The 21828-nt window shown below is 39.5% G+C and overlaps 1 protein-coding gene across 3 annotated transcripts in view; it reads left to right on the forward strand.

Annotated features, from left to right (window-relative positions):
- Lrmda (leucine rich melanocyte differentiation associated) overlaps positions 1-21828 on the forward strand; it is a 1039777-nt gene that overhangs the window by 259683 nt on the left and 758266 nt on the right. The gene's annotated exons all lie outside the window — the stretch shown is intronic.

Genomic DNA, 21828 nt, shown 5'->3' on the forward strand with positions numbered 1-21828 from the left:
AGACTTGAACTCAGGGTCCCATTCTTTTGCTTTTTTTTCCCCTCAAAGATGACACTGTACCACTGAAGCCATATCTCTACATGGAGCCTTTCTGTTGGATAAGTGGAGATAAGAATCTACCAGAGTTTTCTGCCCAGGCTGGCTTTGAACTGTGACCTTCAGATCTCACTCAGTCTCCTGAATAGCTAGGATTGCAGGTGTGGGCCACTGGCACCTGGCCCTGGTGGATTCTTGAGAAGAAACAAGTAGGTCCTTTGAAATCAACATTATTATTACTCAGGTTTCCCTTTCTTAGACCCTCAGTCGGTAACAAATCCTTGCTACTGAAACTGAACATGTGAATCATAGGCAGATGTCTGTAGCATTTGTCTTGCAGTTGATGGAAGAGCCCATCTTTATCTTCCCTATCGGTAGATGTGAATGCCTTTCCTTGGGCTGGAGCTCTGTACATTTTTGAGGTGCTTGTGCCCATGGTCTGTGTGGGAAGCACCCGTGGGACCCTTTCTATAATAATTCAGCTTATTATTTGTACACAGATGGGTGTTTCTCCCTCATTTTCATCAGAAGTGACCAATGAATGAGCCACTATTTTGAAGGAACTCCCAGCCCCTTGCAAACAGCTCTCTTCGTGAACATGTGGTGGATAGGACCATATACTAGGCATATTCCATCCCTGGGTTGGGCTGGCTTGGTGGTTCAAGTTTTTAAGAATTTTTTTATAGTGATTGACATAAAATTTTTATATTTATGTTTAGCATCACAAAGATATATAACCAAGAAATGTCAAGTAACAATACATATCTTTATTATCTGCAGAGTGCTCTGATATATTATCTTTAGTGTTCTATTAAAAGTACTGGAAGCAATCCTGGAAATGGATTCCATATGTTGCTAGAGTTTAAAAAATAGTTGTAACCCTCATTAGATCTAATTTTGAGACCTGTTTCTATCTCCTTTTTTTAAGGACAAGCGTGATCCTTCTATGTGATCCTAGGTTGCACAACTAGTTAGTAACAAAGCTAGGACTCTTACTCTGGTCACCTGATTGGACCCAGAATTTGCACATAAATGTAATTTGTTCATTTTTGTCTTGTGCTATTGTGTATATGTTTGATCTTTCTAGTTAAGAACAGAGTAGCAAATTACTGAGGTGCTGGAATTGACAGCTGATACCTTTCCTCTTGGCCTTACCCTATACCTGGTGTCCCTTTAGCAGAGCCCAGTTTTATTTCTCTCTCTCTCTCTTTTTCTTATTTATTGTCACAGTGATGTACAGAGAGGTTACAGTTTCATATGTAAGGCATTGCATACATTTATTATCCAACTTGTTACCTCCTCTCTCATTCTACCCTGCCTCTCCCCACCCTATTTCCCTCCCCCCCATGAGTTGTACAGTTGGTGTACACCATATAGTTTTGTAAATATTGCTATTGCATTGGTTTGTCTTTTGATCCTTTGTCTCTCAATTTTGATACTCCCTTTCACTTCCCTAGTTCTAATACCAGTATATCCAGTATCCAATGTACTCAGATGAGATACAGTGATAGTGCGGGTACAACCACAGGAAGGGGATACAAGAGGATCATCAAGAATAGAAGCTACGGTTTCACATGGCATGTTGAAAATAATTACAACAGTGATATAACAGTCATTTCCATAACATGGAGTTCATTTCACTTAGCATCATCTTATGTGTTCATAGGGGCATAGCTATTAGGCTCTTGTGATCCTCTGCTGTGACTAGCCTAAACCTGTGCTAGTTATTCCCTATGAGGGAGACCATAGAGTCCATGTTTCTTTGGATCTGGCTCACTTCACTTAATATAATTTTTTCCAAGTGCTTGCCTCACATACAGTTTTCTCTTTTGTAGGTGATTCATCCAGTTCTACAGCTGTGCTTATTGTACACACAAAGACAGTGCCTCCTTCCCACTGCTCAGGGCCCATAGGACAAATGTCAAGTGATTCTTGTCCTCATGTCATTTCCTGTCAAACTGGGGTGACATGGCTAAGCTTTCTTCTATCATCAAAGTCACATGTAGATAAACAGAATTATTAGGACCATTCTTTGGAAAGGAGGGTACAACTTTATTTTTTTTCCTCCCTGATTAAAAGGAATCAACTTTTTCATCAAAGAAGTTTGAAGCTGTCATCACTAGAGGAGAGGAAGTATGGAGATGCCAGATCCTTTTGAATGGCTGATCCTGGTATACTGGCTGATTCTGATTCTGGTCCTGATGGATCCTAGTATCTTGACTGATCCTGGTATCTTGGCCAATCTTGCAATCTTGGTTGATCTTGCAATGATGGCCTTGATAGACTCCAATATTTATGGGCCCTATCGTTTCTGGTTTTTGCCTGTGGGGTCCTTTAGCCTTTCTGGAGCTGCATCAGTTCACTTTTAATAAGCTCTATGCCTGCCATGTCTGGACAAAACTGTATTTTGCAAGCTCTCTTTCAAAATATTCATCTGAAAAATATAAGCACAGAGGGAGGAAATATTGAAAATCTGGTGTATCCACCAAATCTGAAAAATAGAATTCCTGTTTGCAGAGCATTTCCTCTAGCTTACTCACTTGTGACCCCCTGTGTTTAGCAGTTAAGGTTGCTGTGGGTGTTGTCACGTGAGGGCATGATGGGAGAGCATCACCAAGCCATTGCTGGTGCCATCAGTCCAGCTTCACCTCTGTCATACTGAGCCCAACAGATATAGATTTCTATATGACACATTATTGTGTGAATTATAAACTACTAACATGTTCATTTTTTACATTTTTTGTAAACATGAATTAATTGTAATTATTCAGGGGGAAGCGTGTGGTATTTCAACATGTGCATATAACATGCACCCATTGGATGACTTGTGGTTACTTATGCATTTGAACTTGTAAGATGGGAAGGGGTTTGCTTTGGTTGAGTTCATCCCAGAGCTTAGAGCCATATTCATCTTTAAAATGCCACAGACAAGCTGTTTTCATTTTGGCTCAGTGCTCCTGTTGGCTGAGCAGTGCAGAATGACTCCTTTTGGTAGTATAATGTTTTGGTTTCTGTAATTCTGATTGAGAAAAACAGCTTCTCTTGGAGAGCAACATTAATTAGACGCACAGAGCAAGTTATTTCATCCTTCGCGTGGGGGCAGTACGGAGTGGAGAGAAAAAAGTCCCACACATAAATTATCTCCTATTTGTGCAATGGTTTTATGCTTGTCAGCTGTCTGTTGCTAGAGAGCCACACTGTAGCTAAATACTTGTGACACCTTGCCCAATCAAGGTAGAGCAAAAGGATGTTGAGGCAGCCTCTTTGTGACAACCTGTGCTAGTTTACATTAGCTTAACCAATCGCTCTTTCCTCTGTGCTTGGAGAAATTTGTTAAATTAATTCAGTTGCAATTAGCAGATTTATGGGAAAGTACCCTGTTATCCTTTAATTGGAGAGCATAAAACTACAAACTGAATCCGCTAGTTCTATTTGTGTAATAGGCAATCTATCTACGACAAGATTTGATCGATGGAGTCGTATGATGCCCTTGCCTTGTTTTATATTGGCTGTCAGCGCTTAACTGGGACTGAAGTATCTGGGTAACAAAAATTGATATAATGACTTAATGCGCCTTATTCTCTTTGAGCTACATCAGTTTAGAGCACTTCTGAGAGAAAAATGTCTGGAAAATATCAGGGAGTCATTTATCAACCTGTTTTCATTAGCATACTGCCTAGCTCTGGCAAGGATTTGAATAAAAAAAAAAGCAGGATGTTACAATTTATTTCAGGTCCCATATTTCTTGGATGAAAGGAGACCTCTAATAAAAGGAAAATACAGAAAGATGCTTTTCTGAGCTGTTTTTTTTTTCCCTAAAGAAAAAACTCTACCACAAAAGCCTTTTTCATTTTGAATTTTTACTGTTAATAATATTCCAGGTAACATCTTCCTGGGAAGGTAATTAGAAAAGTAATGTAAAATTCATGGTAGTCATAATATGGAGAAAGAAAAAAGTGCTCAACAACAACAACAAAAATGAGCCCCAAATCCCTAGGCATGCAGTGGGTCTGTGCATCCCTGTGCATTTGGTTGGCTTTGTACACATCTGTATCTTTGTACATTTATGTAGTGAACAGGACGAGATGTTCTCTGTAGAAGTGGGTGTTTTGTAGCATTAAAGGATTTCAGAAAGTTCAGATTCAGTGTTTTTAGCTCTCAAGAGTTGGAGCCGAGGGGAAATGGAAACAGATCAAAATGTTTGTATAGTGGGCAAAATGCATTTCGTATATGGAGTCATTTGTCCTACACGCAGTAGGATGTGAACCACAAGAGGTAATAATAACTGAAAGGCAGTTGTACGGGAGTGAGTCCTTTTTTGCATGAAATTTTTATGCATCAGTCAGCCTGCATACAGTGTGCCTAATGCATAAAATAAATTGGTGCATAAATCAGATTAAGAGCAGCATGTTGCCAACGTTCACATTTGCACACAGGAATTCAATATGGAGATGGAGGAATTCCCATTTTTTAATCTCTAATAGGGTATAGGGGAATCTCTCAGGTAGACCTGTCACACAGGGACATTTTATGCACTTAGCTCATCTGCCTGACTCCCCACCCCAAATAAACACAGAAGCATTGTTGTGAACGGTCAGAGTAGCAGTGGGTGAGTTTTCTTCTAGAATGCAGGTTGTGTAGAGTGTAGTGACATAGTATTTAAGATAATATTGCTATCCTGTCTATAACTCCTAATTATGTTGAAGAATTGGTGTGGCGATCAATAGTGATTTATGGTGGGGATAAGCAAGAACACATCTCTCACATTGATCTGCATGTAAATTCCTTGACATAATAAGAAGTTATTACCAATGACAGTTGCTGTCTGGTTGCTAATTCATCAGCAAATCTTACCATCAGTTAGAGCCACACTGTCTACACACCAGGGTGGATTTGCCACACCAATTGTCTCTACATCCAGGACCCTAGGAGGGGCTAGGAGGAGCAGGGGAGATTTGATGTCACTCTGACTGTGTTCCTGTCAAACAGCGGCTCTGTGACAAACCAGGAGGTGTGTTTTACTTATTTAAACTCAAAATACCTTATAAGAGTTTGATGGTTTAGAAATGTCATAAATACTGCATTACACACACATGTGCATGTGTGTGTAAAAGTTCTTTTGTGTGTGTGTGCCAGTACTAGAGCTTGAAGTCAAGGCCTGAGCACTCTCCCTTAGCTTTTTCTTTCTTTCTTTTTTTTTTTTTTGGCCAGTCCTGGGGCTTGGACTCAGGGCCTGAGCACTGTCCCTGGCTTCTTTTTGCTCAAGGATAGCACTCTACCACTTGAGCCACAGCACCACTTCTGGCCGTTTTCTGTATATGTGGTGCTGGGGAATTGAACCCAGGGCCTCATGCATACGAGGCAAGCACTCTTGCCACTAGGCCGTATCCCCAGCCCCAATCCCTTAGCTTTTTCATTCAAGGCTGGCACTCTCCCACTTGATCACACCCCCACTTCCAGGTTTCTTCTGGTTAACTGGTCTCATGGAGTTTCTGATCTGGGCTGGCTTTGAACCATGATTCTTAGAGCTCAGCTTCCTGAGTAACTTTGATTATAGGCATTGAACCACTGGTACTCAGCTATAAGTTCTTTTTATTTCCCTAAAGCCTCAGATAGAAAATTATCAGTTGATTAAAATACAGTTGCTTAATTTTATCTTTTCTTTTTCCTATTGATGCCTTTGAACAGTTATGAATTAAAAAAATACTACTTTGCTTGTCAGATCCCATGCATTTGTGTAGTTCCTTATTTTTGCTGCCCCAGAACTTTTTAGAAAATGCAATCTTTAAGCCTGAATCTGTTTATGCCTTTCATCTTCCCTTCTGTTGCTGACAGGGACTTATAACCACCTTCCTCTCATAGGTATACCTGTTTTCTGTCTCTTTAGTAACCTTTGTTAGCTGCCCTGATCTCTCTCTCTCTCTCTCTCTCTCTCTCTCTCTCTCTCTCTCTCTCTCTCTGTGTGTGTGTGTGTGTGTGTGTGTGTGTGTGTGTGTTAGTACTGGGACTTGTACTCAATGCCTCGCACTCTTGCTTGGCCTTTTCACTCAAGGCTGATAGTCTAACACTTGAACCGTGCTTCCAGTTCTTTTTGCTGGTTAGTGGAAGGTAAGAATCTCTCATAGTTGTCTGCTGATTCCCAGATTTCAGCCTTCTCAGTAGCTAGGATTGTAGGGATGAGCTACTGGAGCTTGAAAAGCCTTTAGCTATTTACATTTGGAGTCTGGGTAGGAGGCGTATCCCCTTAATTTCCTTTTTCTGGGTAAAATATCTCTGCTCCAACCTGTAATGTTGTGTTACTATAAGCAGCAGCTGTTTCTTAAAACATTGTCATATTCCTTGATGGTCTAATTTTTTTCCCCTTTAAGGGTCTCTCCATCTGGAAATTATTCTTTAAACTGCCTACAGCTGGTTTATATGCTTTTTTTTAAATCTCCATTCTTACTGGCAGTGGTCACTGAGTTTTGCAGCAGAGCCTTTGAAAAGATGGTGGACTCATGGCCATGTACCTTGAACAATGAGTGCTTAGCTCTGATGTATATTACTTGCTCTACTTTGAGAAATACAAAGAGTTATAAAAAATGAAAGAGTATTTAGCTGTTAAGAGTAGTAGTTAATGGTAGTTATAGTAGAGTGAATGAATAACTATAGTAACAATTTTAATTTCAGATTTCCTGTTATTGGTTGTATCAGTTAGGTTTGGCTAAGTTATGCTTGAGTAATAAATACATCTTCAAAATCTCCAGGAGCTAAACAGCAGACTTGTAGTTCTTGCTTGTGTCTCGTGTACATTGTGGGCTATCAGAGGGACTGATCATATGTCACCTGGGGAGTCAAGCTGGCAGCAGTTATCATGTTGGGTATTGTTGGACACCAAAGGAGAGTTCTTCAGGGCCTTGCATTAGTTGCTAATGTTGCTGTACATCATAAATGATGGGAAGAAGTTGCCACAAGTCCTGGTTCTTACCCTCTAGTTTAAAGAGGAAAGAACTATAAACGTTTAGTAAACAGCTCTAATGGCGATTGATTAGTTATTCACAAAAGACAGTTATTAAAAGCCCCTGAATATGAAAATAATGGTAATAGCTTCAACAGTGCATAGACTGGTGGTGATGGAGGAGCCCTTGCAAAATTGAATGGAAAAGCTCTAAAATGATGAGCTGGTTCAACCTTCTCACTTTTACGAATTAGGAAATAAAGATCTAGAGAGGGAATAACCTTTCTAAGGTTATGACACAGGAGAGGAGCAAAATGGAGCTGTAAATCCAGATTTCTGGACTTGAGTGCAGTATAGCTTTTTCTGTGTGCTTTCTCCCACTGTAATCTCAGGAGCTCCAAATATCTTGTATATATTTTATATTAAACCCATGTATGCTGATGATATCACTGTCTCTCCATTGATCTCAGTCCTTATACCCTGGACAATAGTAATAAAAAATAACTAGTAACAATTTTCATTTCAAATTGCCTGTTATTGGTTCTATCAGTTAGGTTTGGCTAAGTTATGCTACAGTAATAAACAAGTCTCAAATCTCTAAAGATGCATTTCTTTTGCTTGTTAATTTAAATTTTCATCTTTCTCCTTTCTGACTCCTGGGCCACTGTTTCATTATTTTTCTGCAGATTCACTTGAGTTTTGCTTCAAGTATTAGAATCTGAATACTTGTAATCATTTTTGCAAGTACAGCACAGAGTGTAAAGGGGGTGATGAGGCAAGGACAGGATGTTCAGCATAGTTGCTTCCAGGAGGTAATATCAGAAAGATCTTTGTGTAATAAAAGTCTTATTGACTGAGTACTCAAAGGCTGTAGCCCATGCTACCCTGAGAGCATGGGAGAAGTATGGTTTAGTTTAGACATGATTGGACATTCTGTTTTGGCTTTTCTAGTAGGGTCGGAGATTGTTTTGATTGATAGTTCTGCTGTTTTACTTTCTTTTAAATTCTTCCAAGTTTCTGTTTCAAATATTAGGGAAGGTGAGTGGGATCCCAGTTTACACAGGGACAGAGAAACTTACTGTTTATTCTCTCCCTGTATACTAGGGTGGGCCTTCCTGCTAAAGGAGTATTAGTTTCTTTGTTAAAGGCTGGAATTATGGATAGATTCATTGGCCGGCAGGCTCTATGTGACAACCCAAAGCCTGAGACTTGAGTATTTGATTCTCAAGTGTCTAATCTCTGTGGGAGATTGGGCAGATGGAGTAAGAGATATATTGTTCCACCCTTATCAGCCCATGACATTTTTTTTTTTTTGGTAGTACTGGGGATCACACTTCCAGCATGCTAGGATAGGATCCCTTCCTACTAACAGCACTCTGGTTTATATTTTGTTTTTGAGGCAGAGTCTTACTAACTTTGTTTAGGCTGCCCTCATATGTGAGTCTTTTTTGTGACTATCATATTCTATTTGAAATTAAAAACAAAGTCTAATCTTCAAGGTGTCCTATATATGCCAGAAATACACATATACTTTTCTATATATTATGTACATACGTGAATATAATTATGTGTGTACTTTCTGTTACTAAGCAAGCACTCTATCACTTGGGTTATGCCCAGGTCTTTACTAATTTTTCAGATGCTTCACACTTTCTCTCTACTGCTTGTCTCTGACCTGTGTCTTCACATCTCTGCCTCCCAGGTAGTTGGGATTATATTTGTGTATCACCATGCTGGGTTCTGGTTTTTTTCTTTTTCTTTTTGGATAGTTACCAAGTTTGTGGCAATTCATTATAGGTGTCATAGAAAATGAACACATATATCTAACTTACTTTTAAAGGCTACTATTGATTTATTAAAATTGCAAATAGAGCCAAACCTTTAAGTTACTTTTTAATACAATGTTGATTCATACGTTAAAAAAAGTAAAGCATCATTATATGGCATTTCTCTAGTTAAACTATTAATATAGCTCATATAAAATATTGTCTAGTGAGCACAAAAACTTTGACACCTTTATTTTTCTCTCTAAAGGAAGTGTTGAATATGTTTTATGAATTCATTAGTACAGTGGTAAGTGTATGATTTATAAGTAAATTAACATATGTGTTGGGGTGCCTGAGAAAGAAAAAAGTTGAGGAGCTTGCTGTGGATTATTGTTAAGATGAAATGAGATAAATATGAAAACTCATGGAACATGTGGATGGATGGATATAGATGGATGACTATGGATGATAGAGGATGGTTATAAATGATTGATAATATAGATGGATGGATATGAATTGATGGATGCAAGTGGATGGATATAGATGGACAGATGGATATGACAGATGGATGAGTAGATAGATGGACAGACAGATGGATGGACAAATGATGAAGAAATGGAGTATCTTAATTAAGCAGCAGGCCCAGGGAAGCCTGGCTGATGGTAAGTTTCTCAGTGGGCTCAGGAATGGCTTGGTTCCACAGCCTATAATCTTTTTTTCTATAAACCTTCAACATATGAAGACATGCTTATTAATAATACCTACTTCACAATTTCTAGTGAGAGTCTTCAGTGGTGAGCATGGAGAGCTGACTCTTCAACATTAGGGTGTGAAGAGGAGGAAGTAGGGTGGAAGCTTCCTGCATTGGGTATGACTGAGTTTGGCCTGGCATGGCTGGGGGATAGTATTCAGGGGATGATATTGGGACAAGGAGCTGGGCTGTGGCTTCCCTGTTGCAGGTGTTCATAGTATCCTGAATGTCAATTTTGGTGCTAGTCATTTCACTTACAGTTTTGGATGCAGTGCAGTGTCTTGCCTGTCTTATAAACCATCATCACTGAGGTCACTGCAGAGTACCAAGCACATGCTAAATGCTCAGTCAGTGTTTGTCAACTGGATGACTGATGGTTTTCATGAGAAGCACTATTTAAATTTTTTTTATTTTCACTTAATTTTATTGTTTATTTTGACTATGTTTATTTTAGACGTAGGACCTTGCAGTTGTTAGGCAAATGCTTTGTTATTTGTACCACACTCTAGTCCTTTTAACTTTTTAGTGTGTTTATGCAGATAAAGTTTTGCTGGACCCAGTCTTGAACCATGACCTCTGCCTCCTAAATCACTAGGATTATGGGTGTGAATTACCTGGCCTAGCCCTGAGAAAGTACTATTTTATACACTTACACCCTAGCACATGGTACCAGGACTATACATAAAGTATAGTCAAGAGGCTGTGGGCTCAGGCTGTGCAAGGCATAACCTAAATGTGAGGCATTCAGTCTCACCCTCTGTGTCTTCTCTTCATACCAATGAGGCCCAGATGTGAGTTCATGAAAAGGCCATCAGGGTAAGAGTATTGGAAATCATGGGAGCTTATGCACCATTTGGCCTCTATAAAAGCAAGGATAGTACTTGTCAACTGACATGCTGAGTTGAAATCCATGTATGTAACTACTTACAGATAAACAACAACAAAAAGAGAAACAAAAATAAAAGGATAATTGTGTGGATATATCTATAATGACTATTTCTGGAAGATCTTGTGCCATGTTTTTGAAAAGTAAATCCAAAATGCAAGAAAGATGGTTGCTGTAGAAACTTTGCATTCTGCTTAAAGCCTCAGACTTCTGAGGAGATCTCTGCTGAGTTGTGGTTATAGTTTTCCTGCATGTGTCTCATTTTTGACCTGGGAGTGAGAAGAATAATTTTGAGGCGATGAAAATAAATACTCACCTGACTATTAAGTACAGAAATGGGTCTCAGGGCTCCAAGATATCAGCCCCTCGATCTGAAATGTAAATATCTTCTGAAATTCCCATTTAAGAGCAGATTTTACCTGCAAGTAGACTGTTATATCTTCCTGAAAAATATATACACCCTACTGAGGAAATAAACACATCATTACACTTTCATGACAGATAAGCTCGGCTCTGTTCGGGTGTAAACTCATTTTTCTTGGGTTGACCTTTAAATAGTATTGTGCTATTGTATGGGATTTAAATCAATAATTTTGTCAAAGGAAAATATACTGCAAGTTTTTTTCCTTTATCATTTAAACAGTTCTGTAAACTCTCAAGGAGTAATGGATTTCAGCATCCTTTTCCCAGGAAGGGAAGAAAAGGGGAGGGAGATAAGAGTGCCTTGAGGGTGGGAAAGGACAAGCATCATATGAAAACTCAGGTAGAAATTGGGCACTTGTAGCTCACTCCTGTAATCCTACTCATGAGGCTGAGCTCTTCGGTTTGAAGCTTCCTGAGGCAGAACAGTCCATGAGACTCTTATTTCCAATTAACCAAGAAAATGCTGGGAGTGGAGTGTTGCTCAAGTGGGAGAATGCCAGCTTTGATCCAAAAAGCTCAGGGACAGAGCCCAGTCCCTGAATTCAAGTCCTGACTGGCACAAAACCAACCAACTAATAAACAACAATGACAAACCCCAACAACAAGTAAAATAAAAACATTATTTAGTATCCATGACCATGAGGCAGAAGCTGAGGTGAACTGCAGATCTGCAGACTGAAAGGGTTCCAATTTCTCTTCCAGGCAGCCTGGATGGAGGTGCCAGGGTAGGTTGTCATTAGTGGTGCATTATCTCTCCTAGTTTCCTGTTGTAAAGCCTCAAAGTGTCCCAGGTGTGAGGAGGTTAAAATGAGAACTACCCAGTAGTTATGAAGCAGCCATAATGAGTTTCCTTCTACTTACCATGGATTTGTGTGATATACAGCTTGCAATTAAGCATGGCTTGGTGATTCAGTGATTAATGTATCTACAGCTCCTAGAGGAGGGAAGCCACCCTCCCGCCACATCCCTGGTGATGTTTACAGCTGGGTACCTATTAACAGGAAGATGGAGAGGGCCATTTACAATTCAGTAACCTTTATGACAGTGATCTCTTTAATCAGCATTTTATTTCCTTTGTAACACTTTCGTCATCTAACAAATGTCAGAATAAAATAGGGCCATGAAATATTTAGGATCAGCATGTGGAAATTGACTTCCCTTGCTTTAAGCTGCCTGTGTCTCTTTTTCATTTTGTTATTTTGGGAGCTTTTACTTTTATTGAAAGACAATTTATAACTAAATGCTCCCAACAGTGACTGGCATTAGGGCAGGAGGAATTTCAGAGAGCCAAGTTCTGCTTTCTATAAAATATGTGGATGCTGGTTATATTGGGTAATAAGTTATTCAAATAAAAAATTACCAAAGGATTTGCCTTTCAGAGAAGAGTTCAGTGGAGACACAATCAACTTCGGAGAGTTTAGGAAAAATGCCCCAACCTATTTTAGAAAAGTAATTAAATATGAAGTATATCCGTAATAATTTAAGTGAGTTACACTGGGGACCTGAAATATGCATTATTGTCTCACATTTCCTTTATGGGATTTTGGGACTCTTTTTCTTATTAAAATCTTTAGGTACTTGTACAAAGGAGTTGCCATTTAACAAAGCAGTTTATGAATACAATATATCTTGATCTACATCACCCCTTTCAACATTCTCACCTATCCTTCTCCTACTCACCCCTTCTCTCTCTTCTTAATTTTGTAGTATATACATTTGATTCTTGACTGTATTCTCCCCTCTTCTCCTCTTCATTTGTTTACCACTTTTCCCCTTTTGAGTATCTGCTTTCTGGTGTTTTATTTTGCTGAACCTTGCCTTTCTAAAGAACCATGTAGTTTGAACTTTCCCTTGAATCTACCTTATTTCACTTAATACATTTGTATACACTTGCATACCACCCAACATATTTACTTATAAGTACTTATAAGCACTTTAGCTAAAGTGCTTATAAATACTTATAAGCTAAATATAGCTTCCTTATAAATACATATGTAATATGTACTATCAGAATTACCTACCATGTTCATATATTTTTAAAGACCTATAAACAGTGATTACAGTATTGTATTATGATTTCTTCCTTGTATCTTTTGTTAATTGACATATTTAAAAACGAGTGTGGACAATGGCCAAGCTTAAGAATTTGGCATGGTGCCATACCTTCCTCAGCCTCATCCTTTTACCGACACCAGGTCCTGCTGATTATTTGTTGACCGTGGATACTCCTTGTCAGCGTTCATGGTGGATTCATGTTGGCTATAGCTATGAGAGATCACCTTTCAGACTCTTTGCAAGGCATTGGCAAGACAGTACCTTTCCTCATCTGTTTCTTGGAAACCAGTTAGGGGAACAAGTATAGTGCACCAAAAGAGCAGTAGTGCACCAAAAGAGTATCAGCTGGTCCCAGCCCAGCCATGAACTTCATGCCATGAACTCCCTTACCTTACTGGGATTAATTTTCCAATTTGTAAACTGAATAGGTTTGCTGGATTAGTTTGCTTTCAAGGAAACAATGTGGGAGGAGAGGAGAAATGAAATACATAGAATAGAGCCCTTAAGTTCAAATTGCTGCTGAGTACAGGGTTTCTAAGACTAAATGGTGTTAAATGAGTCCTAAATAGAACATGTTGTCCTAGTTGATAAGAGGTGAACTATGAGGGCCAAACCAGGGAAAGAAAGCCTATTTGTGCAAATTAGTGGTGGTTGGTGCTGAAGAATTAAGATGCATATTGAAGTATATCACAAGGAACAGGATCTACTATGTTACTTTTCTGTCCCTTGTTTATTCAAAAGGAAAGTATTTTCTGATAATAAGACCCAAAATGTAAGAATCAGCAACAATTATTTGACATACTTAAGAAGAAAGTTACACTTACTTTCCAGTTAGAGAGTTTCTACCATTATGTTTGGGGAAGAAGATTAACAGAGAAGAGGGAAATCCAAGGACTGATGTCTTCTTCTGGGCAGGGAAATGGGTTCAGGGCTTGGGATTGTTATAGGATAAAATTTTCTCAAGTTTTAAAACCTTATCTCCCTGCCTGATCACCTAGTGCTATCAGTTTGCTTTCGAAATGATTCTTTGGAACATTACATGGGTGGCAGAAAGGGGCATGTTACAAAGGGCTCCATGGGGAAATCTAAACCCTCAGACTTGAGAAATAGGAAATAAGTGAGAGAGATAGCTATTTGGGAACACAGGAGAAGTAACCTGGTGACCTCAGAGTCAAGGCTGATACCATGGATAGGTTACAGTAAAGTATTGACTGGTAGTGACATGGGCAAATGACTGGAAAAGGAGAATGAAGTGTGCAGAACAACATTGCAAAAAAAAAAAATCCCTCACTCCATCACTTATAACCATCTTACTGAAGTCCCTACAGTGGTGACTTCGTTGGTAAGAAGCTACAGTGGCTACAGGTTTAACTTTATGGTTTCCTAGTTTTCTTTTGTTCTTTTTTTTTCCAGCTCTGGGGCTTGAACTCAGGGCCTAGGCACTGTCCCTGGCTTCTTTTTGCTCAAGGCTAGCACTCTACCACTTGAGTCACAGTGCCACTTCTGGCTTTTTCTCTTCATGTGGTGCTGAGGAATTGAACCCAGTTCATACATGCTAGGCAAGCACTCTACCACTAAGCCACATTCCCAGCCCCCGTCTCCTAGTTTCTAACTTTAAATTTATTTAACTTCCTTGCTTTTTTGAATCATAGACATTTTGCAGTGCTGCATCATTGTCTTTATAATAATCATTTTTGAAGACTGCATGCTATTTCATACATTACTTTAGACATATTTTTAAATCCTTCTAGGGACTATTTAGTGCTACTCCAATATTTTGTTTTAAATTTTACTGTCAAGGTGATGTACAGAGGGGTTACAGTTACATATGTAAGGTAGTGAGTATATTTCTTGTCAAACTTGTTATCCTCTCTCTCATTTTCCTCCCATCTTCCCTCCCTCAACCCAACCCCTCCCCGACTTGTACAGTTAATTTCCAACATATTGTCTTGTGAGTATCACTATTGCATTGGTTCGCCCTTTATCCTTTGTCTCACCATTTTGACATTCCCCTGCCCTTCCCTAATTCAGATAAACACATATACAATACCCTTGGGCACCAAAAGAAAATACAGTAAAAACAGGGGATAAACCATAGGCAAGAAAAAAATAATCTCACATAGTACATTAAAAATAACAATGAAAACCTCTTGTTTCCATATCTTGGAGTTCATTTCACTTAGCATCATCTTATATGATCACATTTTCATGCTGGTCCTGGGGCTGAAATACAGGGACAGTCTGGGTGTTATTCTTGAGCTTTTTTGCTGAAAGCTAGTACTCTACCACTTGAGCCACAGCTCCACTTTTGGCTTTTTAGTGGTTAATTGGAGATAAAAGTCTTACAGACTTTCCTGCCTGGGCTGGGTTTAAACCACAATCTTCAGAGCTCAGCCTTTTGAGTAGCTAAGATTATAGGCACGAGCCACTGGAGTCCAGCTTTTTTTTTTTGTAGGGGGAGGGACATATTAACCGTGTAATGCATGTCTTCATGAGCTGCATATACAATTTCCATATTTTGGACTACTTCATTAGGAATTGAGTCACAACTATAGAATTCATAGACAGGGACCCTGTTTGTTATATTACTTGTCCACTTCCAACTTTATACAAACGAGTTACGTTCTTCCTAAGTTCTGGTCTGTGTGGTTGTTACAGGCTCAAATGATTTCTACCAGCTAGTGTTTCTGCAGAGAATTTGGCTCAAATGATTTCTACCAGCTAGTGTTTCTGCAGAGAATTTTGCATATTTTGAAGGCTCACAAGGATCTAAAGTCATGTGGATGATACTGTTTAGGTAGAATTCTGCTTCAGTAGGTATCAAAACCTGAAGAAGCATCAAGCTTAGTGTGGTGAGGACTGAATGGACTGTCATCTCTTGAACATTCAGATTGTATAAATGATTCTGGTTTGAGACCTCATTTAATCTCGGGACAATCCTATGGAAGGGGAATTATCAATGAGACTGCTTTATAAGTATGAGGAAACTGAATATCACTGAGGTGAAGACATGAACTCAAGTTCACTCTGCCAGGGACACTTAGTCTAAGGAAATGTAGGTAGATGTAGCAGTGATAGACCCCACTGTATTCTAGGATAGGATGAATGGTGGCATGCTCTCTTGGTATCATTATGTTTTATTCTAGCAAGTGAGATTTATTTACTCAAGGATTGAGCAAATAATTTTGCAGCTATTTAATTCCCCTTTCCAGATCCCTCTTTATGAGATTCTTTTAGATCACAAAACACAGCTTTACTTTAGAAGCTTGGAGTACTGGGGAATTTTTAATAGGCTGAGTGAAAACAGTTGGCAGGATTGTTAAGGGTTCTTAGGATGAGCGTGTGTATTATTTGTGGATTTGGGTGTGTCTCTGCCTCTCTGTAGGAGCTGGTAGCCAGACTCCTTTGGCTATATTTGATTGTATTCTGTCCCTCAGTGCTTTCTAGAAGATGGTGAAGGAATTAGAAACGTTAGACAGGAAGAAGAGAGTGACTTTGCTTTTGAAAAGTCAGTTTGAGAACTACTAAATTTGGAGCCCACACAGGCAGAGGGATAGCCTGAAAGAACTATCTGGAACCCTTGAAGAAACAATCCACTGAGCCCTTGAAGAAACCATCCACGCAGTTTGTAATAATGGGAAGAGGATGATGTTCAAGGTTAAGATTAAAACAAATTCAAATTTAAGGTCATAATACCCACAAGTCTCACAGACTTAGAGGCAAGAGTAGCTATCATCCTCCCCATGAAGAAATAGAAAAGGCAATGTCTGATGATTGATGACCCATGTGCTGAGCAGCAGGACACAGGAGTGGGCTTGTGGATCAGTCTTCATCTGGCTTGGCCAGACTCTTTCCTTTGAGATTTCTGGGGATGAATATGAGGGAGAATGGTTTCCATTACTTGCTCACATCTCAAGTAAGGCAGGTAGGTAAACAGGTTGTGAGGGTTTTGGTGAGTGGAGCTGCAGAAGTTTGGGGCTTGGAAGTTTCTGCATCTCACTCCTTTGCCTGACTAAATACTGCATTTGAATCTCTGCCTTACTGTTTTAGATGATGATGAAGAATGGGTATCTACCTCTCTCCTTTCCCCACCCCCTGAGGCAAGGAATGTCACCCACATTCTTTCTGCAGCTTTACTGCCTCTTGGTCAGGATTATTTAAATGTTTATCCTTCTTACTTCTTGACCTTTCTTATTCAGTCCTAGTTCCCAGTCCGGCTTGTTGTGTGTTTCATGGGCTTAGCAAACCGTGGCCTCCAATTCCCTAGTTCTAGTGTTTTCACTTAAGATGAGAAGTGATGAGCCGAAGGTTTCAGGCTCAATCCTTGAGCAAAGGGCCGCTCTGACAGGGATTATTATTTATTTGTCATCTTGGATGTAATAAGCTGTAGGTACAGCTTCGAGAGCCCTTGATTTATTGCGCTGTCTACTGCCACTAGCGGGACGTCTGCTCCACCACGCAGGATGAATACCACACTGTCAGCTTCGTCGATCTGTCTCCGCCACTGCTCCCTTTCTCATAACACATTCCCATTTCATGCCAGAATACATAAACAATCTTTCATTATTTTGATGCCTTTTTCATATTTGTTCTTTACAGAACATAAAGTTTGAATTTATGGGTTTCCTTTACATTATTTCAACACACTCCACCATTTTCCGGGTTTGTGGGTTTAACTCTCAGAAATTGGCTGCCAGGTGATTTAGTTATTTTGGCTTTCTAGTTTTATAGTTATTTAATATCGCAATGCCAGATACAGAGAAAATGGAGTGCATGGGAGGCGTGGGATTTTCAGTTTAGGTTCTTGTCATCGAGGCAGCATGATCGCAGGGATGAGGCGTGGGTTAGAGACAAGGCATGGGTGATGTGAGATCGTTGGTTTAATGTTTTGATGCTTTAAAAAAATCTCATCTCGAAAATATATTATTTCCATGGCATGCTGGCCCAGGGCATGGAAAGCAAGTAAAAGGAACATCTTGCAACTGATGATGAATAAGATTTTCTAAATGAGTGGTCAAAAATCTACCTAGTTCTGTCTTCCACTTATTTGTTTATTTTGCAACTCTCAGCATACTGTATTTTTTACCTTCTGTATTTCAGAGGCTTGGACCCATGATCTCCTTGTAAAGAAATTTTCCTATTTATTTATTTAATTTATTTTTTGCTCTTAAATCTCCAAAATTGCAAATGAACTTGTGCTTGAAGGCATTTCCACAGGAATGAAAAGTCACGGCCTCCTTTCCCTCCAGAAAAAGACAGGCTTGGGCAGTGCCTGCACATTTTACTCACTTGTTTTCATGAATTTCTTCTCCCTTGCTCATCACATGTTCATCTTCCTTTCAAATTTCACCTTCTTATTCTTTTTAGTGAAAACGACAATTCTGTATAATGTATTCTCAGCACTGAGTGTTTTTTGGTTTTTAAAAAAGTCTTCCCATGGTTATTTTTCTTAACAATGACTTTTCAGACAGACCACAGGGGAAGTAAGTAGAGTGTGGTGACTGTGTAGATTCCAGTGATGCTGAGGGGTGTGTGTGTGTGTGTGTGTGTGTGTGTGTGTGTGTGTGTGTGTGTGTGTGTGTGTGCTGTGCACATGCATGTCTTTGCTCTGTTTGTGGAGGAGCCTGGCATGTTCCACTATACTCAATGGCACCTAACAAATATAAGCCTGTGGAAGGTGAGACCAATGTAGGTCAGTTAATTGTGCAGTGGTCATGACATTTGGGAAGTCAAGGTCATTCTTAGTGACAGTACTGATGTGGGTTCTGTGGCTGAAGTTTTGACTTCTATTTGGTGTTGGAGAGGATCTTCATTGCCGTGTGTATATTTGCACTTTATTCAGCCCTTTGGGGGAAGGGACTGGAGGTGAGAGGTGCTTTGTCTTTGGAACTTTCATTTGAATTCCATCAATGAAAGTGGATTCTGTCATACATGCAAGAGAATTTTGCCATTCTTGTTCCCCTTGGCAGCCTTTGTTAGAGAAGTGGGGAATTTGCTCAGCTCATTTCACGTCATACAGGCCTGTTGTGGCTGGAAGGGGACCCTAGTTAATTAATATGAGAAATTTGTTTTGTGTTACTGGTTTTTTAAAAAAAAGATGATGCAGGTTGGTGTTGTCAGCAGAAGCTGCTTGTCACTTTGACCCACTTTGTTAAGTGTTTGATGTGTTTTCTCAGAGTAATCTGTGAATAACAGAGCTGGGCACAAGAGAAATCGAGGGAGCCATAGCAGAATTAATATCTGGGAGCGTTGATAATTATATATCAGAATCTAATTTTTAGCACAGAAAATGTGTTAATGACAGTGAGGAAAACAAAAACCGCTTGCATCTCCCAGCAGGCCCCAAAGTGTCATTTATTATTTCTCAGCTGGATATCTATCAAGTTTATGGGTTAATTTTTCTGTAGACTGTTATTTATGGGTTTTTGTTTGTTTTCAGCCATCATTACTAACAATACGGTTAATAGCAATCATTTGTTATCCTGCACGAGGCGTGATGCTTCAGATGAGAGCACTGAACTGAGAATACTCATTTGGTAGCTGAATAAGGCCCTGACAGGGCCCATTTATAACAAGCTCATTCTATAATGTCCATCCTATTAATAAAATTTTGTTGCTGTCTAATTAGAGATGTCTGATGTGTATAGTAGCACGGCAGAGGAGACTTGTACTGCTCTCCCTCCACCCCCCTTCTTCTTCTCCTCTGGGCACATTGCTCCAAGAAACCAAAGGAAGAAAGGGTAAGTCGTAGCTGAGATGTTTGGCAACTGCACATTGCAAGATTGAAGTTAAACTATTTTCCCATCATCTCATGGTTCTTACCTTGTCATCTGCCTCCCTGACCCACAGGGGTACAAGATGTGACCTTGGAACACTATGAATGATAACAAGGACACCAAAACCTAAATACCAAAGTAAGCAATAAACTCTTCAAAATCATTGCCTTGAAAAGCAACATATTTGATTCTAGGCCACCACCATGTCTCAACGCCTTCTGGAAACTTCTTTTGGTTTATTTACAGCGGCAGTCTAATAGGGTTTTATTCAATAAAAAAGTGAATCATCATTCCAAAATAAGAATTAGAAATGATATATGAAGTCATCCATCTCAATGTTTTGTAGCTGCACTTTAGATGGAGACTGATTGGGTTTAGTCATTTTCTTCCCAGAGGATCTTTCAAGCTTCTTTCCTTAAGTAGGAAGAAGCTTCTAGATGACATGACTGGATGTGCCCATCTGTTGAACTACAACTTGGAATTCCTGCAGCTACTTTTAAATCCTGGTGTCTTTACTTAGCATGCTTGTGATTGAGAGAAAGGTCTTGAATTATTGGGCCCCAGCTGTCTCAGTGTGAAATAAGGACCAAGTCACAACATGAAAATCCCCCACAGGTGCCTACCACATGCTAGTTTTCATTGTCACTAGTTAAGATCTACTATTCTTTTTAGACTCTTGGTCAGAAAAACAACCAAACCAAACAAACAAACAAACCTCACCAGCTTCTCAAATGATTTTAGTCATAGTTCCACACATAGTTTTGCTAACTAATTTCATTGTTCATATTTCAAGCAAATTTTTTTTTCTTGAAAATGGTGAAACATTGAAAAGTTTTATCATCTTGATGATGGCTTATGGTGAAGTTTGCTGTGTTTGGGGCAAGAAAGAAAAGTTTAAGATTCAAGAGAGAAATACTTTGTTGGCTTACTGGGTGCTCGGAATCATGTATCTTTGAATTAAAAGCACCCACTCAGGGAATACACTCAAGAATATTTTAAAATAGTTTTGTTGCTAGGTAACTATTTTCCCCCTCTTTGGTAAGCTCCCCCCATGTGAATTGTTTTACAAATGATCTTTTGACTAAAAATGATCATTTAATATTTTTCACCTTGCCTCGCTGTTAGATTTTGATGGTTAAAAAAATACAGCATTGAAAAATTTCCACCCTAGGCTGGCAATAGAAATGTACACAGGCCTGGGTCATCTGCAGGATTTTCCCTTAAACTGCACTTGGCTACAGCTTATCAACCCTTAATTAGGGCTGCATTTTCTCCCTGTGATTTCTATTGATGTGTGGTATGTGAAGTCGGATTGAGCCTCCACCTGACTGGTGTGCAAATTGTTTTAGAAAATTCAGCAAACATCTCTCTCCATTATCCCTTCCTCCCATCTCCACCCCTCCCCATCATTTCCTCTCTCCTGGTGTCTCTCTCTCTCTTCCATTCCCCTGGATAGGAAAGGTGAAAAGCAGGACGATAGGAATCAGGTTGAGTATTAGTGTTTTTGCTGGCCTGTGCAATAGAAAACGACAAGCGGCCGGCTGGGCCCTCGTCAGCAGATCGCAGATCTGGAAGCAGGAGGTGGCAGCCAGTAGAGGGGATTGGGAGGGGGGAGCTCCCCCGTGGCCTCAGGATGGCTGCAATGTGATTGTGAGAGCTGGGATGAAGTCAGCACTGACAAAGTGAGGGGATTGATGGATGGACAAAGCAGGGAACTGGATGTGAGAATGGATGAGGGCAGAGGGGGAATTTAACACACACAAACAGAATGAAAGACAGAGAGGAATTGCCTGCTAAAGTATGCCCGCCCTTAGCTCCCATAGCAATTTACTTACTGCTAACTGAACACCCAAGGATTTGTTTGCATCTTTGCAGATTTTCCGACCAGCCAGGCTTACAGATTTTAGCCAGTATGGGCCAACTTTTTCTTTTAGACCATCCCACCCCTCAGTCCTCTAGCTACATTCACTAACACTCATTTAATTCAAACTGAGCAGTTGATTATTTCCAATAAGTTCACACAGTGTTTCTGCAGAATAAACATTCTTCCCTGCTATTATTTTAATGTTTCCACTAAATTTACCTTAATCAGTTATTGTTGCCTTAGTGTAGCAAATAACAATATTTATCTGGCGTTTTTTTTTTTAATGTTTCTGGAAAGAGATTGAATCCCTGTGTTCATGAAGGCAGGTGATTGT

The sequence above is a fragment of the Perognathus longimembris genome, chromosome 2 (genome assembly GCF_023159225.1).
Source record: "Perognathus longimembris pacificus isolate PPM17 chromosome 2, ASM2315922v1, whole genome shotgun sequence".
Lineage (NCBI taxonomy): Eukaryota > Metazoa > Chordata > Mammalia > Rodentia > Heteromyidae > Perognathus > Perognathus longimembris.